We start from the raw sequence: 10,800 nt of genomic DNA on the forward strand, positions 1-10,800 counted from the left end.
GTCCAGAATCCACATGTCCAACATAATCAGTGCAGTCCAGAATCCACATGTCCAGCATAATCAGTTCAGTCCAGAATCCACATGTCCAGCATAATCAGTTCAGTCCATCACCCACATGTCCAACATAATCAGTTCAGTCCATCATCCACACGTCCAACATAATCAGTTCAGTCCATCATCCACACGTCCAACATAACCAGTTCAGTCCAGAATCCACACGTCCAACATAATCAGTTCAGTCCATCACCCACATGTCCAACATAATCATTTCAGTCCATTATCCACACGTCCAACATAATCAGTTCAGTCCAGAATCCACATGTCCAACATAATCAGTTCAGTCCATCATCCACACGTCCAACATAATCAGTTCAGTCCAGAATCCACATGTCCAACATAATCAGTTCAGTCCATCATCCACACGTCCAACATAATCAGTCCAGTCCATCATCCACATGTCCAACATAATCAGTTCAGTCCATCATCCACATGTCCAGGCGTCAGACTAAATTATATCCGCAAATGCAGGTTTGTAGGAAGACTCTGGTGCAGGTCTTAATCCAAACCAGTGCAGGTGGTTTTGTAAAGAGCAGAGCTGCATCTTGGTCAGCGTGCATCGCTGGCTGCACAGTAATAGACTGCGTTGTGTTCAGGTCCCGTCAGGTCGGCTAGAAGAGAGCTGTTCTTCACTCCTGCCCCACTCAGATCCCCGGTGGTTCTGAACTGCTTCTCAAACCGTGTTTCCGTGGTGACATCTTTGTAGTTCACATGTCCAATGAGTCTCAGAGCGGTATGTCCAGCTGACTGCTGGTACCATCACATCAGTCTGTAGTCCGTCCTGCCATGGGTGCAGACATTTAACACCAACTAAAAACTTAAAAACCTGGTGAAGTGTGGAATAACCTTTATTCCTCAGTGAAACTTCTGACCCTTAAAATCAGTTGTGAAGTACATTTGGCCCAACAGTCCCTGCAGTCACTGACCTGCCATTTCACATATATGTAAGGCATAATGTACAGCCAGCAGGTCATTATTGTGACATTATTTCACAGTAATGACCTGCTCACTGTACATTACCCTGTTATTACACAGCTACTTACTAAAGACATCAATAATTAGACCAAAATCTTGAACTAAAAGTGATTTTATTGATTTAAAAATATTTTATTGCTTCTGCTAAAAATAGTCCGGTAGTCTGTTACACCTGTCTCCATAGCAACGGTCTGTGAAATAACAGACCGCAGAATGCCGTAACTGACCAATCAGAATCGAGTATTCAACAAAGCCATGTAATAATGATATTTAATGTTCTCAGAAATAGTTACCTGTAGAGTAACATGTGACATGTGATCTGACCTAGTTGGCAGCCTTCTTGTCCATCTATGATGATCACAGATAATACTGAAAAACCAAAATCCTAAAAAAATGCTGAGACAGTTATGTTGGTAGGGATGTGAAATAGTAAAAGTAAAGTCTTTTAGGTGGTGAAATGTGTGTTGCATTTCCTTCATTCTTCGTCTCAGCAGCTGTGTGTGCTAGTTCTTTAGAAGTAAACACCACAACACAAAGGAAACCAGAGCCTCATATGTGACTGTTAGGTTGGTCACAGTGATGTGAGGAGTTATCACAGTGGCTTTATATTTGGTACAACAGGTGGAGGGAGGGTCCCACAGGTCTGTGATGTGGTGTGATCCTGTACACACATGGATCAGAGTCCACAGAGTGGATCAAACTGTAGATGGGAGAATTAGAGGAAGACGCCCCCTACAGTGGATGAGAGAATACAGCCATGCAGTTGGCAGCAGTTAGATGCTACAGTATATGAGGGTTTTTGTTCAGCTATGGAGGACGTCTGCATCACTGTGTTGGCTGACAGCACAGAAATACAAGCCTTTATCCTCTGGTTCCAACTCCTTCACCGTCACACTTCCACTGTGAGCGTCTGGCTTGGTGGTGGGGAATTTCTCCTGACTGAAGTCATTTTCATACACAGGATTACCACTTGGAGTTGTAAGGACTATTTGTTTCATTCCTTCCCCTGGAAGCTGTCTGTACCAGTACATTTGGTTGTAGGCAACACCCTTGGTATGACTGCAGTTCATTGTGGCAGATTCACCCTTGTTTCTCCACAGTACAGAGGTCTGGATGACATCACTCCCATCCATAAAACCTGTTTATATGTGCAGTAAAGGTTAGTCAAGACAGTTATTCCAATTCACAAAGACATTTGCTTAAAACCATTTCCACCATTGACTTTTAGTGTTCTAATTCCTCCATCAGTAAAACCTGTATTGAAAATGTTACACATGGAAAAATTGTTTCAAGTTACAATTGTGGTTTGAAATCATTACATAACTTTTTTTCAGTGAGATAAAATCAGATTTATTGACAAAACACGTCTGTACATACAACTTTGACTCTGGGTTCTTCACATGTGTGACAATGAACGTAACACAACCGCAAACAATAGAAAGTTTAAATGAAAAAGAATAGGAACAAGCAAATAAGATTAACAATGAAATCACCCTTTTTTAAATGTAAGACTTATTCTTTAGATGATGTGTCCATCTCTGCTACAGAGAGGTGATGATACTGTACATTACCTGTACTCCAGAGCAGTAATACTGACAAGCTGAGGAGGCCATGTTGGATGATGATAATGTCCATGTGCTGGAAGACAGAGAGCAGCAGGCTTATTATAGAGTCATACACTGTTTCTCTAGTCAGTGATATGAAGAGGTGTCATAGACTCTAGCTGGTAGAACAGGTGGTGGGAGTGTCCCAACGTTCTGTTCGCCAAAAAAACAAACAAACAAAAAACCAAATATAGTTCCCACCCCCTACTCTGTGTCTATAGTGGCCGTGAAAGGGAATAAACTAGGGAGGTGGGGCTACGGGTTCATATACAAATACTACTCTGAATAAGAGTTAACTATACCCAGCAAAATTATGCTTAATGAACCCAACTTATTATTCAGAACGAAATAACTGGACCAGACAACCTCCTTATATAAACAGGTAATGTATTGAATTTAGGAATGTGAATAAAGTAAAGTTGTGACAGCAGCAATGCAAAAAGGCACACAATTATCAGTTATGTCCAATACCCCAAACAAGGAAATATAAATAAAGAATAATATGACTCCGGTCAATAGTTGCACAACCAATACCTTTGTGCATCCCAAGTATACCAGTGATTTTGAGATGGGAAAATTATCTAATATGTGTGTGTGTGTGTGTGTGTGTGTGCATATATACAAATAGTCAAAATACAAATATCTATTACACTAGATAGATAGTGTGTGTATTGCACTAACCCGAGTCAGCATATTCACTGCACATGCCAGATGTACAGGTGTTATTGCACAGTTTCAGGATGTTGCAACCTTGGAGTTTGTTAACAATCAAAGTAACATTAACAATTTCATTGAGTTTGAAAGGACATGACATTTCTTTCTACCACGCAGTTTACACACAACTTTTAATTTCATAGATTGATCAAGGAATATGTACATGAATGCATTTGGATTGCTAGGCTACACTGAATTAATGCATTTCATTTTGTATCAAAACCCACCCCAGGATTCCCGCTTTCTGTCTGTTTAATCTGTGAGTGAACCTCTTCTGTCCATTCTTACGCTCCAGGCCAAAGAAAAAGTGTGATGGGTCATCCATCTGGGCTACATGGGAAAGCGGGACCTGACCAAAGCCCCCTGAGCTGAAACACCCAGCAGGGTGTTTAAACGAGACCTTTCACTGCGAGTGCCTCAGTATGGTGCTGGTCTCCTGTGGCCTCAGCTAAGTCTTGGAGTTCCTCTACTTCACACTCCAGAGTAATCACTGAAACTCATTAAGGTTTGTGTGACATTCTGAGTGTAGTGTTGACACAGTTGTGTTATTTGGAGTTTTCCAATATCCCACCACCGTTGTACAGACACAAAATCAGATTTTTACCTTGCTGGTTTTCTCCAAAAACAGACAAACTCTTCCTTGAAGTTTTTATCCTCAAGTAGGGCCGTGCTAAAATGCCAATAAACACTATTGGGTTTTACACATTTTATAAAGACAGAAACCATTACCAGTGAGGGATCAGAAAAACCAGCAGGGCTGATAACACAACTTTTGAATACATTAAACTGATGTTTAAAACATAGAAACGATCAAGCCTGGCACTAGACATCAAGCTATCCTTAACATGTGTCCCGGTGTATTGTCTCTGTTTGTTATGAAAACCTCTCCATCCATCACACAATTCAGGAGCCTCAATAAGATGAACCAGACGACTGGGAAAGGCAGCCTGAGGCTGGTCCTGTCTAACCTGCTGTCCTCAGTACAGTTAAAATCTCCCCCAATAAGTAAATCCTCCTCACTCTTACATGTCTCATTAACTTCATTGTGATTATTGTGCTTCACATATTTAGGAGAGGAGAGCTTGGGAGCAATACAGCAGGGTAGGGAGACGGCCTCCATGTTATACACCAAGCTGTCAGTCTATACTATGAGAAACTCCCTGACTAAACATGTTAACCAAACTAGATGACTCCACATCCGCAGTAGGCTTCAACTGTCAGAGGGTTTTTATCCTCGGCCTCCTCTGGTTCAAAAGTTCAGTGCAGTTAATTAGAAACTGGTTAGAAAATGTAACTTATATTACACTGGTACCTGGAACCAAAGCAAAGGCAGTCAAACTGAATAAAACGATGATCAGGGTGTTTGTTCTGAGTGGTCCAAGTTCACACTCTCATCATTTCTATGGAAACATTGTGAAAGTCGAGCCGTGGTTTAATCCGGTGTATGCAGAATATTTTAGTAAACTCATTTAATCTCTATCCTGTTTATCAGCATTTTGAACACCTGGCTATCTTACAGAGTGACGTCATATCACCGTCATCTCACCTAAAGCCCATTTTCTCCTCAGCTACACATCCGACTAGTTAGTACAGATAAACGGATGGGATTTCATTGTCATTAAGCATAGGCTTTTCCATGTAACAACATCATCGTGATAACACTTCATGAAGAATTAGACTACACAACAAAGAGCCTTCAGATGAGCAAATCATTTTAGACAACCAAAAAGAAAACAAAACAAAACAGTAGGACTCTTATAAAACCATCCATCTGAGGATCTTCCAGCTGCTCTGCAGGATAGAGACGGGTGGCGTGAGAGGGTCAGAGCCATCCGAGGATACTCGACCTGATGATGATGATGAAAAAACCAAAACAAAATTGTAGGACTCTTATAAAACCAAACCAGAAACATGCTGAAAGCTTTTCCCTGCTCTTGTCATGCCATAGAAGTGTTGTTAACCAGACCACCATTAAGAATCCTGTATGTGGATTCTGAATCTAGATGCATTGGTGCAAACAAGCAACGGTTGACAAATGTCCAATAACTTCCCAAAGAAAAGTGATGATGAGGAGCTGCATGCAAACATGTTGTGCTGGAGTCCTTGTTATTTTTCTCAACTTTTCATGTTTCTATGTGTTGCACTTTGGCATGAAATGTGTTGTTGCTATAAGACAGAAGTACCAGCAGAACTGGGTGAATGATAGCCTGTTTTTGTATTCAGATATGAGAATGGTTTACCTCTCAAACAACAGTGATGAAGACTAATGTGGTCCTATGACAGATATAATGATGTTGTGGTTGGTGACTATAAACAGGAAATATTGCTGTGATGCAGAAAGGGATCCTGCCATCTTAATCTATCACATAAGTTCCATTGTATATAGCACTTTTCAAGCTGCAACAGCCACTCAAACTGCTTAAGTTATTTAATTTACACACATGATTGTGTCAGATTTTTTTGAGAAAATACATGACTAAATGCAAATAGTGTTATCGTTTTATTTATGTAAGTTAGAAATGGGAATGCCCCGAAGAACCCATGAACCATAAACTTCACCTGTCTGTGAAAGACGTTACCAGTTGTGTGTTGGCAGCGAATGAGAAGGAAGAGGATTATTGGTGATAACATCTTAATGCAGGTGTGAGGGGTCGTTTGCTACAATCCAGAGATGTGAGAATGTACGGAGCAGGTTTTTTTATTGCAGAACAGTGTTGCAGAGCACTGTGTAGACTAGCAGCACAGAAATAAACCCCACTGCTGTCCAGCCTGATGTCTTCAATTATTAGTGAACAGTTTTGGTCTTTATTTGCACTCCCTTCCAGTCTAACAGAGAGTCCAGGTTCAGGTCTTCTGGTGTCTCCATGCACATATCCCAGGTATTGCATCATTCCATTCTTCACTTGTTTGTACCAAAGAATTTGATTGTAGCTCTGAATTGTGTGTCGACAGGTGATGGTGGGTGTTTGTGCTGTGTTGTTGTCCAGGACCATGTCAGCTGGAGTCTGGTGAACTTGGTCCCTCAGAGAGGAACCTGTGGAGCAGAAATCGACAGGTTGTGTATGTGATCCATGTTCAGCACGTTACGGTCACATGCTTTACCCTCGCAGCTCTCCTAATAGAAGAATATAGTGGCACTGAAGAGACATTTCACAGCATAACGTTTACATGGCATTACAAGCCATCTTGGCTCATTCAATTGTAAAACAACATATTTTATTTGAATGTCAGGAAACCTTTATCAGCCTGACTGTAAGTATCCCTAAAGGTGGTTGATACCTATTAATCTGAAGAAGTGAAGTTTAAGTGGTGATGAAACGGCTTGAAAACCTAAATAAATGAGCAGATGTTACCTGACACCAAAGCATATGCCGTGATGCTGAGAAAAACGATGATCATGCTGTTTGTTCTGAGTGGTTGACTACGAGGCATAATCCAAGTTCATATTATTATTATTATTACTCCGCAACACACAGTACATGGTCTTTAGACTTGTGCAGCTTTGCTCTGGTGAGGCTACGCATCATTTTAGCAAACCCATTTTTCTCTCCAACACATTTATGTGAATGTTGAACACGTGACTCTCTTAGAGAGTGACGTCATCAAACCACCTCCCTACCCCCCATATACACCTCAGCTACCCCTCCAACTCGGGCTGCTGAGTTGACATATACAGTACAGGAATGGATGTTATTGTGGTTAGGCTTAGGCTACGTCATGGAACAGCATCAAAGTGATAGAATTTAATGGAGGATTACACAACAACAAAGATTTGAGGTCCACGTTTCATTTTGTAAGACAACCAAAAGTCCCCTCACTTAAACAACAAACGGTACATTTGCTGAAAACGTGTCGTAGCTCTCGTAGAGTATTGTCAAGTGGACTGTAATGAAGAGTCCTGTGTTTTCTGAATGTGACATGGTCTTATAAAGCTACTGGTGGTAATGGTAGATAGTATTTAAAGTCTTTCTTGTGTTACATATAATGTTTAATTTGTCTGGTATCCACATAACCTGGCTGGTGAGCAACAGACACGTATATGTGGATTAAAATACTACATGAATGGCAGTACAGTATTAATTTATCCTGTAGTTCCACAATAGACAATTAGAAGAAAGAAAGAAAGCCACTTTATTGTTGCAGGTGTGTAAGAAGACTGGTGCAGGTCTTAATCCAGACCAGTGCAGGTGGTTTTGTAAAGAGCAGAGCTGCATCTTGGTCAGCGTGCATCGCTGGCTGCACAGTAATAGACTGTGTTGTGTTCAGGTCCCGTCAGGTCGGCTAGAAGAGAGCCGTTCTTCACTCCTGCCCCACTCAGATCCCCGGTGGTTCTGAACTGGTTCTCAAACCGTGTTTCCATGGTGACATCTTTGTAGTTCACATGTCCAATGAGTCTCAGAGCGGTGTGTCCAGCTGACTGCTGGTACCATCACATCCGTCTGTAGTCCGTCCTGCCATGGGTGCAGACATTTCACACCAACTAAAAACTGAAAAACCTGGTAAAGTGTGGAATAACCTTTATTCCTCAGTGAAACTTCTGACACTTAAAATCAGTTGTGAAGTACATTTGGCCCAACAGTCCCTGCAGTCACTGACCTGCCATTTAACATATATGTAAGGCATAATGTACAGCCAGCAGGTCATTATTGTGACATTATTTCACAGTAATGACCTGCTCACTGTACATTACCCTGTTATTACACAGCTACTTACTAAAGACATCAATAATTAGACCAAAATGTTGAACTAAAAGTGATTTTATTGATTTAAAAATATTTTATTGCTTCTGCTAAAAATAGTCCGGTAGTCTGTTACACCTGTCTCCATAGCAACGGTCTGTGAAATAACAGACCGCAGAATGCCGTAACTGACCAATCAGAATCCAGTATTCAACAAAGCCATGTAATAATGATATTTAATGTTCTCAGAAATAGTTACCTGTAGAGTAACATGTGACATGTGATCTGACCTAGTTGGCAGCCTTCTTGTCCATCTATGATGATCACAGATAATACTGAGAAATCAAAATCCTAAAAAAAATGCTGAGACAGTTATGTTGGTAGGGATGTGAAATAGTAAAAGTAAAGTCTTTTAGGTGGTGAAATGTGTGTTGCATTTCCTTCATTCCTCGTCTCAGCAGCTGTGTGTGCTAGTTCTTTAGAAGTAAACACCACAACACAAAGGAAATCAGAGCCTCATATGTGACTGTTAGGTTGGTCACAGTGATGTGAGGAGTTATCACAGTGGCTTTATATTTGGTACAACAGGTGGAGGGAGGGAGGGTCCCACAGGTCTGTGATGTGGTGTGATCCTGTACACACATGGATCAGAGTCCACAGAGTGAATCAAACTGTAGATGGGAGAATTAGAGGAAGACGCCCCCTACAGTGGATGAGAGAATACAGCCATGCAGTTGGCAGCAGTTAGATGCTACAGTATATGAGGGTTTTTGTTCAGCTATGGAGGACGTCTGCATCACTGTGTTGGCTGACAGCACAGAAATACAAGCCTTTATCCTCTGGTTCCAACTCCTTCACCGTCACACTTCCACTGTGAGCGTCTGGCTTGGTGGTGGGGAATTTCTCATGACTGAAGTCATTTTCATACGCAGGATTACCACTTGGAGTTGTAAGGACTATTTGTTTCATTCCTTCCCCTGGAAGCTGTCTGTACCAGTACATTTGGATGTACAAAGCACCCTTGGTATGACTGCAGTTCATTGTGGCAGATTCACCCTTGTTTCTCCACAGTACAGAGGTCTGGATGACATCACTCCCATCCATAAAACCTGTTTATATGTGCAGTAAAGGTTAGTCAAGACAATTATTCCAATTCACAAAGACATTTCCTTAAAACCATTTCCACCATTGACTTTTAGTGTTCTAATTCCTCCATCAGTAAAACCTGTATTGAAAATTTTACACATGGAAAAAATTGTTTCAAGTTACAATTGTGGTTTAAAATCATTACATAACTTTTTTTCAGTGAGATAAAATCAGATTTATTGACAAAACACATTTGTACATACAACTTTGACTCTGGGTTCTTCACATGTGTGACAATGAACGTAACACAACCGCAAACAATAGAAAGTTTAAATGAAAAAGAATAGGAACAAGCAAATAAGATTAACAATGAAATCACCCTTTTTTAAATGTAAGACTTATTCTTTAGATGATGTGTCCATCTCTGCTACAGAGAGGTGATGATACTGTACATTACCGGTACTCCAGAGCAGTAATACTGACAAGCTGAGGAGGCCATGTTGGATGATGATAATGTCCATGTGCTGGAAGACAGAGAGCAGCAGTCTTATTATAGAGTCATACACTGTTTCTCTAGTCAGTGATATGAAGAGGTGTCATCGACTCTAGCTGGTAGAACAGGTGGTGGGAGTGTCCCAGCGTTCTGTTCGTCAAGAAAAGAAAAAAAAACACAACAAAAACAAAACAGCAATTTAAGATAATGGGAGTGTCGTTACATCTTGTAATGTCTTGAAATTAAATAATTATAACCTAGTGTTTACACTAGCTTTGACATGAAAATGACCACAGTTATATTATATTTTCACAGTGCCTTTCATCGTTGATAATGTTCATAAAGCTTATCCTATGCTGCCATTATATACCCACTTCTGTTTCACATGTCGTGGTATATAATTTTGTAATATATATATACACACACACAGTGTGGCCCTGTGTTGGCCTGAGGGCCTGTTCAGGGTGTCTCCCCGCCTACTGCCCAATGACTGCTGGGATAGGCTCCAGCATCCCGCGACCCTGAGAGCGGGATAAGCGGTTTGGATAATGGATGGATGGATGGACTTGCTCTGCTTGCAGCCATATTGTCAAGTCAAGTCAAACGTTTTTGTGTAGTCTAAAAATCACAAAGTAGTCCCAACAGGCTTTGTAAACACTGCAGTGAACAAAACCCCCGATCATAAGACCCTCGACTCCGATGAGGAAAACTCCATAAGAAAAACCTCATGAATAAAAAATGGAAGAAACCTCAGGAAGAGCAAAAGATGAAGGATTATTCTTCAATGAAAGACATGCAATAGGTGTAAAATGGACAGCGTACACAAAAATAATAGGATTATAATGTCCATCCATACATTACACACCGAGAGAGGTAATGTAGAATATATACATCATTAACAGTGATGCATCAACGTCCTCAGGTCCTTCATCACTGTTGACCCAGGAGGTCTTCAAAGCTGCCAGAGCCAGTTCAGCCACTGAGTGCCCTGGAGTGCCCTACGTAGTTTACACGAGGTGTCCCAGGCTCCTGCACCAGCTGTGGAACATCCTGACGGTTATCTGAAGGAGGGGGAAGGTAGCCCAACAGTGGAGATTCATGGAAGGTGTCTGGATTCCCAAAGAGGAGAACTTGAGGAACAACGAGCAGTTCAGGACCATCTCGCTGGTCAGCGTCGAGGGGAATGTATTTT

Source organism: Lampris incognitus, chromosome 16, assembly GCF_029633865.1.
Source record: "Lampris incognitus isolate fLamInc1 chromosome 16, fLamInc1.hap2, whole genome shotgun sequence".
Taxonomy (NCBI): domain Eukaryota; kingdom Metazoa; phylum Chordata; class Actinopteri; order Lampriformes; family Lampridae; genus Lampris; species Lampris incognitus.